The sequence below is a fragment of the Erinaceus europaeus genome, chromosome 8 (assembly GCF_950295315.1).
Source record: "Erinaceus europaeus chromosome 8, mEriEur2.1, whole genome shotgun sequence".
Lineage (NCBI taxonomy): Eukaryota > Metazoa > Chordata > Mammalia > Eulipotyphla > Erinaceidae > Erinaceus > Erinaceus europaeus.
The window spans coordinates 101,852,559-101,873,260 of NC_080169.1; the positions used below are offsets into that span (position 1 = coordinate 101,852,559).

General features: G+C 43.5%; 1 long non-coding RNA gene across 3 annotated transcripts in view; it reads right to left on the reverse strand.

The window, feature by feature from the left end:
• Positions 1–20,702, reverse strand: part of LOC132539935 (uncharacterized) — a 210,014-nt gene that overhangs the window by 136,534 nt on the left and 52,778 nt on the right. For all 3 annotated transcript variants that reach the window (XR_009551229.1, XR_009551228.1, XR_009551230.1), the window contains one exon: positions 13,698–13,812. This is a non-coding gene — a long non-coding RNA (uncharacterized LOC132539935). The remainder of the gene's footprint in view (positions 1–13,697; positions 13,813–20,702) is intronic.

A 20,702-nucleotide genomic window follows, 5' to 3' on the forward strand; every position in this document is an offset into this window, starting at 1 on the left:
GAAGAAGCCACATTCAAAAGGGGGAAAGCCCAATTGGAGGTTTGCAGCCCAGGAGATGGCACCATGCTTATAGTCTTTACCCTAACAGCATGGGGTCCAGCTGGAGTGGTGTTGTCTCATTCTCTCTCTCCCTTCCCCTCCCCCACTGAAAAAAAAAACAAATCTGGGGGTCAGGTGGTGGCACAGTGGGTTAAGCGCACGTGGCACAAAGCGCAAGGACCAGCGTAAGGATCCTGGTTCGAGCCCCCGGCTCCCCACCTGCAGGGGAGTCGCTTCACAGGTGGTGAAGCAGGTCCACAGGTATCTATCTTTCTCTCCCCCTCTGTGTCTTCCCCTCCTCTCTCCATTTCTCTCTGTCCTGTCCAACAATGAACAACGTCAAAAATGGTAATGATAATAACCACAACGAGGCTACAACAACAAGGGCAACAAAAGGGGGGAAATGGCCTCCAGGAGCAGTGGATTCATGGTGCGGGCACCAAGCCCAGCAATAACCCTGGAGGAAAAAAGATAAACAAATCTTTTGAAAAATGGATACTTATTTGAAGGCACTCTTACACATCTGAATATTCTTAGCAGAAGAAAATAAAAATCTAGTTTTTCATTAAAAACGTTAGGTAAGTCTGGGGAATGCTAAAAGGCCTAAAGATAAACGAGAAAAATTCAAGAATGATTTTTATTTTTATATTGTTTGTCGGCTTTTAGGGAGTGGGTGGGAAGTGCTTCATGGGTCTTAAAAGAATGGTAGCTTCTGGCTCCCACCCAACGCCCCAATCCATCCCCTCCCTGGAGCTTGATCCCTAGGACTGAACCTCTGCCAAGCACAGAGTATCGCACAACCCTGGGCAGAGGAGACCAGAGGTGCTTCCTATGTACCACTGGGGCTTCTCATCTCCGAAGAATCCTTTCCTCTGGGGCATGTTGGGTGTGCTTATGAACTGGTGGGGCTGATAGTAGGCTCCTGCCACAGCTCAGGGTTTTCACAGGCTGGTGAGGGGGTGAGAGGGGTTCCAAAAATAACCCAGTCCCCAGAGACAGATGTTCTCACACACCAGCAAAGCAATGAGCAGGCACAGCCCAGCTGAGCCATGCAGAGGATATCTAAAATGTGAGGAACTGGGGGCCAAGTGGTGGCACACCTGGTTGAGCACACACATCACAGTGTACCAGGACCCTGGGTTCAAGTTCCCACCCAATCTCTTCCGACAGAGGGGTAGCTGCATTAGCAATGAAACAATGCTGTGGGTGTCCCTCTCTCTCTCTCTCCCTCTCTCTCCTTCTCCCTTTCCCTCCCTCCTTGCATCTTCCCTCTCAATTTCTCTGTCTCTATCCAAAATCAGCAAATCAATTATATGTATTTAAAAAAAACAGACTAAAGCGATATGAAGAATAGCTTTATTATTTTTTTTTATTTATTTTATTTATTTATTCCCTTTTGTTGCCCTTGTTGTTTTATTGTTGTAGTTATTATTGTTGTTGTCATTGTTGGATAGGACAGAGAGAAATGGAGAGAGGAGGGGAAGACAGAGAGGAGGAGAGAAAGACAGACACCTGCAGACCTGCTTCACCGCCTGTGAAGCGACTCCCCTGCAGGTGGGGAGCCGGGGTTCGAACCGGGATCCTTATGTCGGTCCTTGTGCTTTGCGCCACCTGCGCTTAACCCGCTGCGCTACAGCCCGACTCCCCAACCTTTCTCGTTCTTGTACATCCACACTCAGAACAGAGTGAGTAATAGCAAAACAAAGTAACGGGACACTGAACAGCCCTCACACAACTGAGACGAAAGGTGCTATCCTACCTTGTACATGTATATGAAAACCTTACAAGTGACCTATAATAAGAGTGTGTGGGAATCCCCCACAGGAACTAAGATTCTTTTGACACACTGAAAGTAGATCTGAGAGGCCAGGGAAAGGATTTCCCCTGTGGTTGATTAAAAACATTCTTCTTCGTTTGAGCTGTCATACCAACTGACCATGAAGTGAGCAAAAGACCCCTTAAAATGTTTTTTCTTAACTTTTCCTCATGGCACTGAATTCTAAGACAAAAGCAGAAAGAAAGAAAGAAAGAAAGAAAGAAAGAAAGAAAGAAAGAAAGAAAGAAAGAAAGAAAGAAAGAAAGAAAGAAAGAAAGAAAGAAAGGAAGGAAGGAAGGAAGGAAGGAAGGAAGGAAGGGAGGGAGAAAGAGGAAGGAAAGGGAGGAAAGAAGGGAGGGAGGGAGGGAGGGAGGAAGGAAGGAGAGAGAGAGAGAGAGAGAGAAAGGGCACTCATTTCTTAAATAAATTCATCATCAGAAGGAGAAACAGGAAATAGCAATAATGGTTCTGAAAACTGGCATTAACCAGACCACCTTCATGACTTGTCTGTGAGTGCAATTAAGTGCTTACAAACACAGATAGAACACTAAGTTATGTTTGGTATCGTAAAGTTTATCAAAAACTTTTTGGTCCTTATGAAAAAATAAAATGATGATTCTACACACATATAACTATCACTTTAAAAACATCTAGGAGGGGGTTGGGCGGTTGTACACCAGGTTAAGCGCACATAGTATGAAGCCCAGGGATCTCAGTTTGAGGCCCCCGGCTCCCCACCTGCAGAAAGGATCACTTCACAAGAGGTGAAGCAGGTCTGCAGGTGTCTATCTTTCTCTCCTCTCTGTCTTCCCCTCCCCTCTCAATTTCTCTCTTTCACAACAGTAAGTAGCAACTAGAAAAAAAAAAAAAAAAAGATGACTGCCAGGAGCAGTGGATTCGTGGTGCAGGCACCAAGCCCCAGCAATAACCCTGGAGGCAAAAAAAGAAAGAAATCTTAGATACGTGTTAAAATAATGTTACTCTTTGATTCTTATACAGAACTGAAATTTAAAAAATGTAAATCATGTCATTTCAACTGGGTGGAAAAGGGTAAAGAGACCACCCCCCCCCTTCCAAAATTTTAGCCACAGAAATAATGTGCAGCCTGTGGCCTGCAGCGCTCGGGTTTGGTGGCTTTACAGGAGGTAGAGGTACAGGGAAGCCTATGGTGAAGCAAAAGCAGCGTGTACCCATCAGTCTTGAAGAAAGAGTTCCATGTATCCTTCTACACTGGTGGTAGGAATGCAAACTGGTCCATCCCCTGTGAAAAGTAGTCTGGACACTTCTCAGAATGCTAGAAATTGATCTGCCCATGACCTGGCATTTCCTTTTTGGGGGTATATCCTCAAGAAACAAGCACACCCAGGGGTTGGGCGGTAGCGCAGCAGGTTAAGTGCAGGTGGTGCAAAGCACAAGGACCAGTGGAAGCATCCCAGTTTGAGCCCCCAGCTCCCTACCTACAGGGGAGTCACTTCACAGGCAGTGAGGCAGGTCTGCAGGTGGTCTTTCTCTCCTCCTCTCTGTCTTCCCCTCTTCTCTCCATTTCTCTCTGTCCAAACCAACAACGAACGACATCAACAACAACAATAACCACAACAAGGCTACAATAACAAGGGCAACAAAAGGGGGGGAATATATGGCCTCCAGGAGCAGTGGATTCATGGTGCAGGCACCGAGCCCCAGCAATAACCCTGGAGACGAAAGAAAGAAAGAAAGAAAGAAAGAAAGAAAGAAAGAAAGAAAGAAAGAAAGGAAGGAAGGAAGGAGGGAGGGAGGGAGGGAGGGAGGGAGGGAGGGAGGGAGGAAGGACACCCATCCCAAGAGATCTGTGTCTACCTTGGTGGACAACAGCACGTTTTATCATAGCCCAAACGCAGAAACAATCCAGATGCCCAGCCACAGAAGAGTAGCTGAGAAAGTCGTGGGGTACAAACACAAAGGGAATGCTATGCGCAAGTTAAAAATCATTAAGTCATCTCCTTCGCTTGACCACTTGAATGGAACTGGAGGCAGGCATTATGATGAGATAAGCCCAAAAGAGAAGGATGAATACCAGATGAGTTCACTCACAGATGGAATTTTAAAAACAGGGACAGAAAGAGAGAATGTAAAGTGAAACTTGGTCTGGGTAGGCTGTACTGCACAAAACACGTCCCAGTCTACCAACAGAATAACACAAGAAAACCCAATCTCAGAGAGACATAGACAAAACCTCTACATCATATTCCCTAAAACTGACAAGATCCTCAAAAGCAGGGGCAATCTGAGAAACTGTCACAGAGCAGAGATAGAGAAAGGGACCTGAGGACAGACTGTTAAGGAGGTATGAATGCTAGTGGGCAGAGAAAGGGACCTGAGGACAGACTGTTAAGGAGGTATGAATGCTAGTGGGCTCGCAGTAAGGGATTACCTGGTAACTGTGTGCCCCTTTTCTGAGATAAACGCCACCATTACAGCAGAGGGATCTGCGGTAGGAGTAGCTGACTGAGGATACACGGGAGCTCTCTGTACTCTGCAACTTTTATCACTAGCAAATGACTCTAAAGAGTTTTTAGTTCAGCTGGTGAACCTGGCCCCTGCAGCATCAGTGTCTGGTACGTCGGGTGTGAGCCACAGCCATGACACCACAGGACTGACAGGCTGGGCAGGCTGCAGACCACACTGTGTGCTGACCAGCCGACACCAGGACCAATCTGGGCTCCTGCCCACGATGCCAGGAGACCACAGATGGTGTGCCTGTGAAAGAACAAACATCTCTCAAGTGCCTGACACCCTTGTGTGAAGTGGAAAATAGGCAGTTTTATGCCAGGGAGAAAGACAAAGGAGGAATGGGCTGGCTGGGAGCCATCTCTGCTCTGTGACAACACATGACAAAATGGCTTTGGCTAAGCACACCCCACTGTCAGAAGCCCTGCAGGCATGGAGGGACTGTGCTCCACACACCCAGCAGCCTCCTGGTCGTCATATCCCTCAGGACAGAAGAGAAAAACAGAGATGCAGGGCCAAGGGATTGCTCTGAGGAGTCATGGGAAAATGTTACGGCATATTAAAGAGAGATTATTTGCCCAAAGAGCACGTGAATTGTGTTTTTTCTTTTTTTCAAGTTGAGTCAGGGAGAAATGCAGAGGGGCCTCACCAATGTGTCCCGGAACTCCACTTCCCCAGACCCCTACCCCACTAGGGAAAGGTAGAGACAGGCTGGGGGGATGGATCAACCTGTCAACATCCATGTCCAGCAAAGAAGCAATTAGAGAAGCCAGACCTTCCACCTTGTGTGCCCCATAGAGATCTTTGGTCCATATTCCCAGTGGGATAAAAAACAGATCAACTTCCAGTGGAGGGGGTGGGTGGGATATGGCACGCTGGTGGTGGGGACTGTATGAATTGTACCCCTCTTATCCCACAAACTTGTCCACCATTATCAAATCAATAATAGTAATCATAATGGTAATAATAATATAAGTTGAAAAATAAGAAAACAGAAAGCAGAACTTGGACTGGGTTTGGTGTATTGCACCAAAGTAAAAGACTCTGGGGTGAGGGGTTTGGGAGGGTTCAGGTCCTGGAACAAGATGGCAGAGGAGGACGTAGTGGGAGTTGAACTGTTATGTGGAAAACTGAGAAATGTTACACGTGTACAAACTACTGTATTTTAATGTTAACTGTAAACCATGAATCCCCCAATAAAGAAAAAATATACAGGGGGGAAATCCTCATGATACTCATACTATGAGCAAAAAAAGGAAAGAAAAACCAATACAGTAAAAAGGAAACTAAGAGACAGGAGAAACTGTTCTAAAGTCACACAGTTGGAAGGGGTTTACAGACATCAACTTATAAGGAATTCAGCAATTAAGCAGCAAATAATAAGTAAATTGGTTTTAGAAATAGGCACAGTGCGATGGTTGGGTTGTAGCACAGCGGGTTAAGCACACATGGCACGAATCACAAGGACTGGCTTAAGGATCCTGGTTTGAGGCCCCGGCTCCCCACCTGCAGGTCACTTCACAAACGGTGAAGCAGGTCGGCAGGTGTCTGTCTTTCTCTCCCCCTCTCTGTCTTCCCCTCCTCTCTCCATTTCTCTCTGTCCTATCCAACAACGAACAACATCAACAATGGCAATAATAATAACCACAACGAGGCTACAACAACAAGCACAACAAAAGGGGGAAAAATGGCCTCCAGGAGCGGTGGATTCATGGTGCAGGCAACGAGCCCAGCAATAACCCTGGAGGATAAATAAATAAATAAATAAGTAATTTTCAGCATCTCTAATCATCAGGGAAACACAAAGCCACATCAAAGTATTTCACACATTAGGGCGACCACTATTAAATAAATAAAACAGTATCAATAAAAATGTGAAGGAGTTAAGATCCTCGGATCATGGTGGGCTCAAAGCACAGTTCAAGGGAGTCGGGCAATAGTGCAGCAGATTAAGCGCACATGGTGCAAAGCGCAAGGACCCACGAAAAGATCTCTGTTCCAATCCCCCCCCCCGCTCCCCACTTGCAGGGGAGTTGCTTCACAGGTGGTGAAGCAGGTCTACAGGTGTCTATCTTTCTCTCCCCCTCTGTCTTCCCCTCCTCTCTCCATTTCTGTCTGTCCTATCCAACAACGACAACATCAATAACAACAGCAATAATAACTACAAGAACAATAAAAAACAATTAGGGCAACAAAAGGGAAAATAAATACATATATTAAAAAAAAAAACAGTCCACCTACTGTGGAAAACAGTACAGAGGTGGCAAAACGTGTTTTTAAAAGACGGTTGGGAGACAGCTCACCTTAGCCTGTGCAAAGACCCAAGTTCAAGCTCTGATACACATGGGGACATCATGGCACCAGCAGGGGTCCCATAAATGAGAGGGAAGGTGAGGCAATCAATCCCTCTCTCCTCCTGCATGTGCCTCGCTCTATCTGAAATCTGATAACCAGTCTAGTAGTAGAATCACACACACCCCCGCCACAAATAGTGTGTTTATATGTATGCGCACATACGGATAACAGAAAGAAAGGTGGAGAGGAAAAGGGAAAGGGAGGGGGGGAGGGGAGGAGAGAGAGATCAGAGCACTACTTAGCTCTAGAATGTGGCAGTAGTGGGTATTAGACTTGAGGCACCAGGGACTTCCAGCATGCAAATCCTGTGTTCTAACACTGAACTATCTCCCTCCCTCAATCCTTAAGTCGAAAAACTAAAAAGAACTGCTATATGATCCAGCCATTCCACTTGTGGACATTTGTCCCAAACAACTGAAATCAGGATATCAAAAGGCATTAGGTTTTCAGAAAAGTCATGAGGAAAATTTTTTCCTAGGTTTTTCTAGGCAAAAAATGCTGCATGATTTTCCCAGCTCCGTTGCTCACTACAGCATTTTCCACCTCACTTAAGTGCTGGAAGCATCTCCGCTGACCACTGACAGGTGGATGAACACATAAGAACTATACATGCAGTGAGGTATAGCATATTCAGCATCAAAAAAGAAGGGCACTTTGACATACGCTAAACATGGGTAAACTCTGAGGATATTAGTACCAGTGAAATAAGCCCATCGCCCAAGGGCAAATACTTCATGGTTTCTATTCATATGAGGGAGGTGTCTGACATATGAGGGAGGTGTCTGAAGAAGTTAAACTAGTAGAAGCTTAAAGCGGAATGCTGGCTGGTAGGGCAATCAACAGTTATGGTTTAGTGTAGAAATTCTCAGCTGTGTAAGATAAAATATTTCCAGAAATCTGCAGTGTAAAACTGTTATGTGGTTAATACTGCAAAAAAGAATTTACACACACACACACACACACACACACATATATATATATATATATGTATCTGTGTGTACACACATATATATCATGGGACGGGGGGAATCAATGTGTTCAAACACAGTTTGAATCTCCAGAATCAATCCCCGGTACTACCATGTCAGGACTGATGTTGTTGCTCGTGTGTGTGTGTGTGTGTGTGTGTGTGTGTGTGTGTGTGTGTGTGTGCGCCACAGTATTATTTTTGCTTAAGAAGTCATCTGTAATTACACAAGCAAACGGTAAAGATCAAGTCAAGAGTTAGCTCTGTGAGGTAAAAATTGGGACTGACTAGACTCTCCACATCTTGTTTTTTTTAAACTCTTCTCTCCATTTCTCTTAACCACAATAAACATGGTGGATGGCATTCATGTGGTCAGCTGACTGTCATGGGTGGTCCCGCATTTTGAAACAATAACACATTTTGTGGTGGAACTAAAGGAAACAGAGGTACAACATTCTTTTTATCTTTTTTTGTTTGTTTTTGGAGGAGGGGTTATAGTTTCAAAAGTATCACAAGAATGTAACTTCTTATAGTGTACTAGCATTGGTAATTTTAAATTGCTATATGGATAAGAAAAGAAAAATCACACAATTTCTGCAGTGATTTCTCACTTGTCTTTCTCTAGCTTTAAGAGATTATTAGAGTTCGTCGTGTAAAAGGGAAATTACAGGAAAAAAAAATTGCGTTGGGTCAAGTTTCACCTATCTGAACCTGGGCAGTCTGACTAGAACAGTGATTATTACCATGAAAACATCATAGAGAGCTTCTAGAAAGTGGACTCAGATGCCCAGTGTTGGTCTTTCTAAATTATCATCATCCAACATAAAAAAAAGGTGTAGTCAGCGAGTCGGGCGGTAGTGCAGCGGGTTAAGCGCAGGTGGCACAAAGCACAAGGACCAGCGGAAGGATCCCGGTTCGAGCCCCCGGCTCTCCACCTGCAGGAGAGTCGCTTCACAGGTGGTGAAGCAGGTCTGCAGATGTCTATCTTTCTCTCCCCCTCTGTCTTACCCTCCTCTTTCCATTTCTCTCTGTTCTATCCAACAACGACGACATCAGTAACAACAACAAGGGCAAAACAACAAGGGCAACAAAAGGGAATAAATAAATAAATAAAAAGGAACATAAAAGATGTATTTTTAAAAAAGCTATAGTCAGTTACGTAAAACATGCTCATGATTCATGTACTAATATCACACAAATACTTCTAAAATAAAGGGATTACCATGTCAATTCAAATCAAGAGATTCATTCACACACAGATGAAGTATGAACTAAATATTCAGATGGGGAAAAAACATAGTACTTAGGCACTGAGGCCTGAGAATCCTCGAGACCAGGTTCGATCTTAGCCACCACCAAAAGCCAGTGCTGAGCAGTACTCTGGCCTATTATCTTCTCTCTGTATATCTGTCTCACTAAAATAAAGTGAGTGCTGTTAGTCTATATTTTATTTTAGATAGAGAAATTGGGAGGGAAGGGGAAGACAGAGAAAGAAAGACACCTGCTGCACTGCCTCGCCACTCCTGAAGCTTCCTGCCACTGCAAGTGAAGAGCAGGGCTTGAACCCTGGGTCTTCAAGCACAGTGAGTGACACACTCAATCAGTTGCACCATCGCCCAGCCCCGGATATATTTTTTAATGTCTTTTATTTTTTGTAATATTTATTTATTTTCCCTTTTGTTGCCCTTGTTTTATTATTTTAATTATTACTGTTGTTGTTATTGATGTTGTCATCCTTGGATAGGACAGAGAGAAATGGAGAGACGAGGGGAAGACAGAGAGAGGGAGAGAAAGATAGACGCCTGCAGACCTGTTTCACCGCCTGTGAAGCGACTCCCCTGCAGGTGGAGAGCCAGGGCTCGAACTAAGATCCTTAAGACGTCCTTGCGCTTTGCACCACGTGCGCTTAACCCACTGCGCTACCGCAGACTCCCCCCAGATATTTTTTTAAAAGATAACTGTTTTCCTAAATTTATCAGAATAATTTCACAACTGAAACTTCAATCTAGCGATTTAGCTCTGGTCTTGTTTTCAGTTTTTCTTTCTTTTATTTTATTTTGCTGTGTATTAAAATCAGTTTCCTAATCCTAGGGTCAGTACACAAAAATGCCTCCTTTGTTACTACCCAGCATTCTGAGCAAACTACCCACATAAAAGAATTCAGAAAAAAAAATTCAATAGAGGCAGGATGAAAAAAATTTCAAAGAATTTCTAATGTGGAGACAAATTTTGTACAAACACAAACAACTCAATTTATCTTTAATCAATATTAATTATCCAGGACTACTACTAAGAAACAGTTGGTTCCATATCTCTTTCATATGAAAGATACACAGGTGAAGGAGTTGGGCGGTAGCACAGCGGGTTAAGTGCACGTGGCGGGAAGCACAAGGACCGGTGTAAGGATCCTGGTTTGAGCCCCCGGTTCCCCACCTGTAGGGGAGTCACTTCCCAAGCAGTGAAGCAGGTCTGCAGGTGTCTAACTTTCTCTCCCCTTTCTCTTTTCTTCCCCTCCTCTCTCCATTTCTCTCTGTCCTATCTAACACCAATGACATCAATAACAACAACAATAACTACAACAACAACAATAAAAAAACAAGGGCAACAAAAGGAAAAATAAATATTAACTTTTTTAATTTTAAAAAAGATACACAGGCAAAAGAGAAAAGCAAAATAAATTAAAATTTTCAGTTGAAAGCAAAAAAAAAAAAGGGGGGGTGTGGAGATTCTTGACTGGAAATGTCATCTGTATTGACCTGTCAGTAAAAACATGATACCTTAAAAGGACTTGATTAATGCCTCCCTTTCCACTACTGCATATTTTTCAAGTACTTTTTCCCTTTGGTCCTGCCCCCCACCTCTCACCCTCATCCCCCCAAAAAAGTATTTTTCTTTCACACTGTCCTAGCAATTCACTTGTTCAGCCACATTTTTAGGGAGAAACAATTCAGACCTCAGCTCAGGTTAGTTCCAACACAGACACGCCCTCTGGTGGTACAAAATGAAAACTGCAGGTCTACACTGGTATTTTTAAAGCCCAAGGAACTGAATTTTATTGCATGTATTTCATTATATTCACTTTATAGGCACAAAAATAACCTAACTGCAATCAAGCAACTTAATTCCTCATTGTTCAGTCAAGAATACATTTAAAGCAGGACCTGATCATACAGTTAAAAAAAAAAAAAAGGAGTTGGGCGGTAGCGCAGAGGGTTAAGCGCACTTGGCACAAGGACTAAGGATCCCGGTTGGAGCCCCCGGCTCCCCACCTGCAGGGGAGTCACTTTACAGGCGGTGAAGCAGGTCTACAGGTGTCTATATCTCTCCCCTTTCTTTCCCCCTGTCTTCCCCCTCCTCTCTCCATTTCTCTGTCCTATCCAACAATGACATTAATAACTACAACAATAACAAGGACAACAAAAGGAAATGAATATATATATATATATGTAAAGCAGTAAGTAGAACTGACTTTTTACTTAAATGAAGAGATCACATTAAACCTGAGATGAAATAAAAAGCTGCTAATGTTAATGGATATGCAATTAACATAACAGAGGCTAGGGAGTTGGTAAAGCTGAACACATAAGAGGTCCTGGGTTTGATCTCCAGCAACCAAATACAAACAGAACAAAAACACAGCAAACAGCTACCAGAGTCTCAATATGACATGTTTTTATGAGGAAGAATGTCTCCACTCTACACACCCCAGCATGTCTGGCCATGACTCTGCCTGTGAACGAGAGACAGAACTCCCACTGCTGAGAGCACATCAGTGGTCACTTTCCTCCCTGACACTCAAGTGTGTCCTCCCCAAGCTGGGCAGCAAGGCTGACAGATCACCTTTACAGCTCAGAGGAGTGGATGCAAACAAGCTGTGCTCCCCAGATGACACCTGCAGAGGGATTCATGGTTTCCTCACCAACAAGCAAAACAAATAAAACTCGAGAGAGTCGTGTATCCCCAACTTGATGGGTAATGAGCCCATCGCTAGGAGAGATGGTCAGGACTTGAACCCAGGTTCTCATGCAGGGTCACAATGTGCACTCGACCCAACACCTAACTGCCTGCCTGGCTTCGTATTATGGGGTTTAATGTTATTAAGAATGGATTGGGGAAGTCAGGCAGTAGAGCATCAGGTTTAGTGCACGTGGTGCGAAGTGTAAGGACTGGCGGAAGGATTCCAGTTTGAGCCCCCAGCTCCCCACCTGCAGGGGGGATCACTTCACAGACGGTAAAGCAGGTCTGCAGGTGTCTTTCTCTACCCCCTCTGTCTTCCCCATCTCTTTCCATTTCTCTCTGTCCTATCTAACAATGACAGCATCAATAACAACAACAATAACTACTATAATAATTTTAAAAAAAAACAAGGGCAACAAAAGGGAAAATAAACAAATATAAAAAAAATAAAAAAAGAATGGATTGGGAGCCGGGTAGTGGTGTACCCAGTTAAGTGTGTAAGGACCTAGGTTCAAGCCCTTGGTCCCCACCTGCATGGGGAGGAAGCTTCACAAGTGGTGAAGCAGTGCTACAAGTGTCTTTTTCTCTCCTCTATCTCACCATTCCCTTTTGACTTGTCTCTATTCAATACATAAGTAAACAACTGTTCAATTAAAAAAAAAGACAATTAGTATGTCCATTTATTATTATTTTTTTGCCTTCAGGACTATTGCTGGGGCTCAGTGCCTGCACTATGAATCCACTGCTCTTGGAGGCCATTTTTTCCATTTTGTTGTCCTTGTTATTATTGTTGCCAGTTTCTGGTGCTGTTGTTGAACAGAACAGAGGAATCAGAGAGGAGGGTAAGACAGAGAGGGGGAGAGAAATATGGGACACCTGCAGACCAGCTTCACCACCTGTGAAACAACCCCCTGCAGGTGGGGAACCGGGATCCTTGCACTTTGCACCGTGTCCCCTTAACCCGCTGCACTACCGCCCGGCCCTCCATTCTTGATTCTGTATATGGCTCCTTTCACTCTCTAGTCTACTGTAAGGGGCTTCTTCTTTGAGTAATGTTGGCAAGGTTTACCACCCAAAGGGTAGCATGTCTGGTATTTCAGCATTAATCACATGGATATACCATAAACCCTCCCCTCCCTATTAACTTTACTACAACTACCCAGCTACTTGCTCCTCTGAGACATCTATCACTGTGTAACACAGAGAGCAGAATCACTTCACCTCATGGTGCTGGGGGACCATCCTGCAGCTGTAATGATTTTTTTTTTTTATTAGACCACTGCTCAGCCCTGGGTTGTGGTGGTGCCAGGGATCAAACCTGAGACCACTAGTGCCTCAGACATGATACACTCTGTTAATTTGTTAGCTGTTTTTTTTACTTAGCATCCCAAAACAAGGCCCTGGACACAATTTCATGATTGGCTGTAATAGCTTCTTAAGAAAAAAAAAAATCAATTCTTTAACTTCCATTCACATTTAAATTAAAAAAGAATAAATGTTTTCCTTAGTTTCTTCAGTTAAGGGAGAAGAATTAAATCTTGAGAAGTTCTGTGCTTTTATCCACATTGGTAGTGGGAAAAAAAAACATTATTTTCAAATAAATTCCTATTTCAAATAACAAACAGGTATTTCAAGCTGACCAAACTACACTGTGCGAAATGACTATAAGTATAGAAATAATGCATTAAAATGTTGATAAGTTACCTTAAGACTAGTTATATGCACTTCATGATAGAAGAGTTAAAAGACAACACTAAGAATGCTTTTAAATTTTAATATATGCATTTAATGCTTTACACTATATTTCTAAAAGCCAAAGTATTATGCAAAGAAAATGTTATTACATTTAAAAAAAAACTCAGTGTCTTCCAGAGTCCTATTATTTATAAATGTTTACATACTGAAATTATAATAATTGTAATCATTATTTGCTGACAGAAATTTATTACCAGGAACTGCCAACGAGAAATTTTTCAGAACCAAATTAAAGGATATAACACTTGAAAACCTTTCAGTTAACTTACTCCATCTGTGAAAGCAAAGCAGTAAGACAAAAACACAGTTCCATCTACTTACTGAAGTGTTAGAGGGCGTTTGTGACCAAGGTTTGAGCTGTAAACTGTCAGGTTTGAGCTTTGGATCCCTGAGGCAGAGAAACTCCTCATGGTGACATATTCCAACTCTTCAGGCCCTGAGAAGCAAAAGTATCAGTTTGTGAGTAAGAGAAAACCAAGATAACTCTCAGAAGAATCAAAGAGGTGTGTAGATTGGGAACAACTTTGCTTCATCTTTTATTTTGAAGTGAGCATTCTGAACAAGTTACTTGTGGGTGACTTAAGAATGCAATACTTGGTGGGGGTCGGGTGGTAGCACAATGGGTTAAGCGCACGTGGCACAAAGCTCCAGGACCGGTGGAAGGATCCTGGTTCGAGCCTCCGGCTCCCCACCTGCAGAGGAGTCGCTTCACAGGCGGTGAAGCAGGTCTGCAGGTGTCTCTCTTTCTCTCCCCGTCTTCCCTTCCTCTCTCCATTTCTCTCTGTCCTGTCAGCAACGAACAATATCAACAACAACAATAATAGCCACAACAAGGCTACAACAACAAGGGCAACAAAAGGGGGGAAAATGGCCTCCAGGAGCAGTGGATTCATGGTGCAGGCACTGAGCCCCAGCAATAACCCTGGAGGCAAAAAAAAAAAATGCAATAGTTGGTAGCCAGCTTATCCCAGCAGAGTGCAAGCTTAACCATGTTCAAGGACCTACCAGGTTCAAGCCACCAACCATTACATGTGAAGACAGCCTGTATGGGGTGGAGGGCAAAAACGGTGCTGTTACAGTGTCTCCTCTATGTCTTTCTCCCTGCCCATCTCTCACACTCTGTCTTAAAATTAAATAACAAACAAAACACTGGCAATTTCCCATTGCTCACAGGATATAATCCAAAATGCTAACATGTCCTCTGAAGCCTGTAGGACCTGATTCCCTCATTTCCCTCAGGTTTCACAGCTCCCAGTTCTCCCCATTCTGGTTCTCTGCATACACGGATCCTTCTGCTGTCAACCCATCCTCATTCACAACTACCTGTGGCCTGGTCACATCAGGAGGCCTGCTAGTGCCCCCAGTCTAAATAAACTACACTGTGACAGGCTATGCTCGCTCTCAAAAGTACTCTACTTGGGGGTCGGGCGGTAGCACAGAAGGTTAAGCTCACGTGGCGCAAAGCACAAGGACCAGCAGAAGGATCCCGGTTCAAGGCCCCCAGCTCCCCACCTGCAGGGGAGTCGCTTCAAAAGTGGTGAAGCAGGTCTGAAGGTGTCTATCTTTCTCCCCTCCCCCGTCTTTCTCTCCTCTCTCCATTTCTCTCTGTCCTATCCAACAATGAACGACATCAACAATAACAATAACAACAAGGCTACAACAACAAGGGCAACAAAAGGGGGAAAAATGGCCTCCAAGAACGATGGATTCATGGTGCAGGCACTGAGCCCCAGCAATAAACCTGGAGGCAAAAAATAAAAGTACTCTACTTTTCGTCAGAAGCACTCATCGAATCTGTGTTTTTAGAGATGTGTCTCTGGCAGCTGGGGTGGAGATTATTCCTGTACCTTGCTCACTCATGGCTCTTGATGAATGAAAAAGCCAGACAGAGGGGCCAGAGGACAGACAAAAGGCAACCTAAGTATCTGTTGACTTGTCTAAGACCAAGACACTTCATGAACCCAAACGACGTGAGTGTTCCTCTCTATAAAGGACAATCCTTATCGAAGTGTCCATCAGAGAGCGAGGCCCTTTTTTATTATTTTGATCTCTCATGCTCATGAACCGCCTCCACATTTCTCAAATTGGACTTTGTCTGAATAGTCAAAAGGACTGACTACACCTGCTGCCTTTCATTCTCAGCGGAGCACATTTCACTTGGCTTTTGTCCCCACTGCTTCCTTAAAACTGCTCTTGCTTAAGCTGCCGATGACTTCACCTTGAACTATCCAATGACCAGAACCAGAGGCACAGTGAACTCCATCACAGATCACCCTTGGATGTGCTCTCCTTCCCAGGGGACAGCAGAGCTGAACTCTTTTTTTTTTATTATTTTTACTTATAAAAAGGAAACACTGACAAAAACTATAGGATAAGAGGGTTGCAACTCCACACAGTTTCCACCACCAGAACTCCATATCCCATCCCATCCCCTGATAGCTTTCCTAGTCTTTATCCCTCTGGGAGTATGGACCCAGGGTCATTCTGAACTCTTTTAACATCATTTGGGTTCCAAAAATTAGTCGTCAGTTTTCATTCTCCTAGATGTGCCAAGAAGGTTATGACTGCAACTGAAGAAATAGTCGCTCTATTAGAGCCACGGACCTAATGTCTGAGGCTCTTGGCTTGATACCTGGCACCAAATGCCCTCCCCTACCCCTAAGGGATACTCTGGCTTCTCTCTCTCTCTACCATATGTAGAACTCTTATATGCAATAAATAAAATTAAGCTTAAAAGCACTTTTTAAAAGGCTGTGACAGAGCTGATGCTTTTTTTTTGCCTCCAGGGTTATCCTGGGGCTCGGTGCCTGAACTACAAATCTATTACTGCGAGCCATTTTTTCCATTTTTTTAAAGATTTTTTAAATGTTTATTTATTTATTCCCTTATGTTGCCCCTGTAGTTATTATTGCTGTTGTTATTGATGTCATTATTGTTGTTGCTGGATAGGACAGAGAGAAATGGAGAGATATGGGGAAGACAGAGAGGGAGAAAGACACCTGCAGACCTGCTTCACCGCTTGTGAAGTGACTCCCCTGCAGGTGGGGAGCCAGGGGCTCAAACTGGGACCCTTATGCCGGTCCTTGGACTTTGCGCCACATGCGCTTATCCCACTTCGCTACCGCCCGATTCCCTAATTTTTCTATTTTATTGGACAGGACAGAGAGAACAATGAGAAAAGAGGGAGAGGTAGAGATTGAGAAAGACTGACACCTGCAGACCTACAAACCTGCTTCACTGCTTGTGTGAAGTGACCCTCCTGCAGTCTGGGAACAAGGGCTTGAACTGGGATCCTTGTGTGGGCCCTTGCACTTCACACTGACTGCTAAGCACCAAAACTTTTCACCTGAATTCAGGATCCTTATTTCCAGCTATCTATACAGCACCCTCATTTCACCCTTAACTCAGCCAACCCTGCTGCTCCTACAGGATTCCCCAGCTCAGTAAATGGTCTTTATCCTTCCCTCAACCCTATATTCGGTCCCATCAGTAAAACCTATTGGCTCTGTCTTCAAAGTATGCCAAAATTCACCTCCATTATTGCTATCTGATCTTCTATCATCTCCATCCGCTTACTGGAAGCGCATCCCAGGTGGCCCTTCCCTTGGCTCTGTTCATGATGGTTTCAATAGAGAAGGCCAAAGGTGGAACATAGTGATTCTGCAAAAAGACTTTCCAGTCTGAGGGTCTGAAGGCCCAGGATCAATCCCCCACACCACAAGCCAGAGGTGAGCTGTTTTGTCTTTATCTCTGTATCTTTCTGTATTATCTCTCATTAAAAATAAACTATTTTAGGGAGTCGGGCGGTGGCACAGTGGGTTAAGCGCACGTGGCGCTAAGCGCAGGGACCGGCGTAAGGATCCCGGTTCGAGCCCCCGGCTCCCCACCTGCAGGGGAGTCGCTTCACGGGCAGTGAAGCAGGTCTGCAGGTGTCTATCTTTCTCTCCCCTCTCTCTCTGTCTTCCCCTCCTCTCTCCATTTCTCTCTGTCCTATCCAACAACAAAGCAACGTCAACAATGGCAATAATAACCGCAATGAGGCTGCAACAACTAGGGCAACAAAAAGGGGGAAAAATGGCCTCCAGGAGCGGTGGATTCATGGTGCAGGCACCGAGCCCAGCAATAACCATGGAGGAAAAAAAAAACTATTTGGGGGGGAGGGCAAAAGAATTTTTAAGAAAACCAATGTCACATTTCTGCTCAAACATTGCTAATTATTTCCCTTCTCATTTAAACAAGTCAATCCAGTGGGCTAAGTAGCCCCAACTGGTCCCATGGGACCTCCGGAGTCACCTGCTGCCATTCTCTCCCTTTGCTTCTCTCCCCAAGAATATGAACACTCTTGTGCCAGGGTCTTTGCACCTGCCTTTCCCTCTTGATAGCATGCACTTCTCTACCTCTCTCCCATAAAGTAAGTGGATGATAATACAGGTGCAATTTGGATTCTGATACTGTTATTCTACTCTTGGCCACTGTGACACCTTGTCACATGTTACCTAATGTGCAAGGACCTGGGCTAGAGGCCATTCCCCCTACCTGCAAGGGAAACCGGTGAGTGTCTGTCTCTCTCCCCTACCCTCTCAATTTCTCTCTGTCCTATCAAATAAAACAGAAAGAGGGGAAAAGTAAAAAAAAAAAAAAAAAAAAAAAAACAGCAGCCACGAGCAGTGGCTTCGTAGTGCCAGCACCGAGCCCCAGCAACAACCTTCGTGGCAATAAAAAAAAATAGTAACTATCCCATTGCTGCCTGCATTCTGAACTGACGTACTCCCTCTGTATGGGCAAAACTATAAGCCCATCTCTTAAAATTCCAGGAGAAACTTTTGTCGCCTCCAAATTTCAAAGTGGATCCCATCAATCTTCAAAGTTGAACAGAATAAAGGCGGTGCCTATGTGAAAACCACTCTGAAGATACCTCAGACTTTAGACAGAAAACTACCTAGTGGCTCTGCTGGCAACTGTGAACTCCTCAGCTCCTTCTTCACCACTTTCAAATCAGCAGAGCCCCAGAGCTCTTACCTCAGGAACACCCCTGCACCCCATGTCTCTGTGCTCTGAACTCCAGCCCCAGAGCTGGCTCCTCCCTTCACAGCAAGTGTCATCTCAGGACTCCTTGGGCTCAGCCTTCTGGAAAGCCTTAGTCCCTGTGCCTGGACCTTTTACATAACTGTGCTTGAAATTATTTTTCACTGGGTTCTTTAAACAAATGGTTCACGTGATAAATTTCTGCCCGAGTTTGGTTCCAGGAAATGTTTGGTTTCTGCAGATGTTTATATGCTTCCGGTTGTCAGTACATGAAAACTACATTAATTCTGTTGCTTTTTTTTTCTTCACTTCAGCAACTAGGAAACCTGAAATCAGATATTATTGCCCAAATATGCTCAACACCGATAAGTGAGAGTACTTAATCTTGCAAGTTCTGCTACGTTAGGTTGGTTTAGATACCTTACTGTTTGATCTGAGTGTTTTAAAACGGAATAAGATCTAGAAGTGTAAAAAGTAAAGAATGTAATACAATGGTGACCTGCTACATGTCGCAGTATAAACTGGGAGAAAGAGAACAGTGGTATTTTTACAGCAAGTAGCTGTAAAAGCCTAGAAATAAAATTGTTATCCAAAAAAAAAGATTCCACAAATAAGCAAACAATCTCTCAATCTCTTCACTCTGTTTACACCGGTTCAGCTGAATATCAAAAATGTTCTGAAAGGTCTATAACTGTTACGACTCTTTTAGCAAAAAAAAAAAAAAAAAAAAAGTCTTCAAATGCTTTTTTAAAATTTAAAGCCCTTCAGAAAAGTGAGCTGTATTCTAACTGTGGGTGCTACAGTAACCACCTGCCAAAAAATGGTTTTTAAGCTCTTTCACTCTCAGCCAATACTTACATTCATTATTAAGTGGCTTCTGTTAGCAACTACAGCAAAAAGTCATGGAAATAGCCATCACAGATACTGAAGGCATGATTTCACTACTTCACTTAAGAGTCCATCTCCTTTCACAAAGCATTTTAGACAGCCTATAAAAATGTAGATTTCATAATAAAATTTTATTGTCTATATATAGAGACAAGAAAAACATGCATATGTCTAGGCCAGAAAGTTACTGATGTTACACTGTAAATCTGGCCATACGCTATCTGATTGATAAAGCAGAAAGAGAAACAATCAATTATGAAATTCTCATCCATGGTGGGCTGGATAATCTCAGAAAAAACAGAACTGATCCTGGCATGGAAAACTCGAGAAATATTTCTCTGTTGGATTACTGTATAAATAATTTCCACTTCTGTCTGTAGGTCTTGATGACTTTTCATCTAGCAATTTCTATAGTGTATAAAAAGTCTAGTAAATAATAATGATGATAATAATAATGCTGTCAGATAAGCCAGATGAAAGGATGTTTGTTCCCAGAATTTTCCGTAATGAGGAAATAGTTCTACACTGGACAGCATGATAACCACTAACCACATGAGGTTACTGAAAACTTGATGTTGAGGCTAGTCCAATGATGAAAGTGTATTTCTAATTACGTTTAATTTTAATAAACATTTGAAAAGAGTAAATACCTAATTGAATTACATAGATCTATAGCATTGTCACCCCACTTATTTACAGTAGCAGAATTTTTTTTTCTTTCTTTCATTTGATAGGACATGAAGAAATTGAGAAGAGAGGTAGAGAAGCAGAGAGAAAGAAGACACCTGCAGCATAGCACGGCTTGACCACTCGTGAAGCTTCCCCCGTGTAAGTGGGGGCCTGGGGCTTAAACCCAGATTCTGTGCACATGGTAACAGAGACACTTAACTGTGTTTGCCACCGCTGGCCCCAGAGAATCAGCCGAGTTAACAAAAGTAGATAAAAAAATTAAAGTGATACACAGTATGTGTTTATTTTAATAAAATCAGGTTCACAATATTTACAGTAGACAAAAAAAAATGAAAACTTAACAAGTACAAATTAGAAACTGACACTCAGAAGTGAGAGAGTTAAGACTCCTAGATCGGTCCGGTAAACACCTTATTTCTCTATCTTGTTTGGATGCCTAGTGCAATGGCCACATGAGGCTTTTAATTACCCAGTCTGACCTACCCAATTACCAAAGGCCACACACAGCAGGCACCTTATTCACCAATCATGAGAAGAAAACACGGCAAGCCAGGAGGTAGTGTCAGGTGTTCTCTTGCATAGCAAGAATCCTCCCAGGAGTCCATGAGGCCAACCAGGAGCTAGTCTCTCTGGCATTCTCACTGACAGCTCAGGAGCATAGGAATGAGAATCACAGGGTGAGTGCAGAGTCACACCGACTTAGAAGCCTTCTGTCCTAAAACA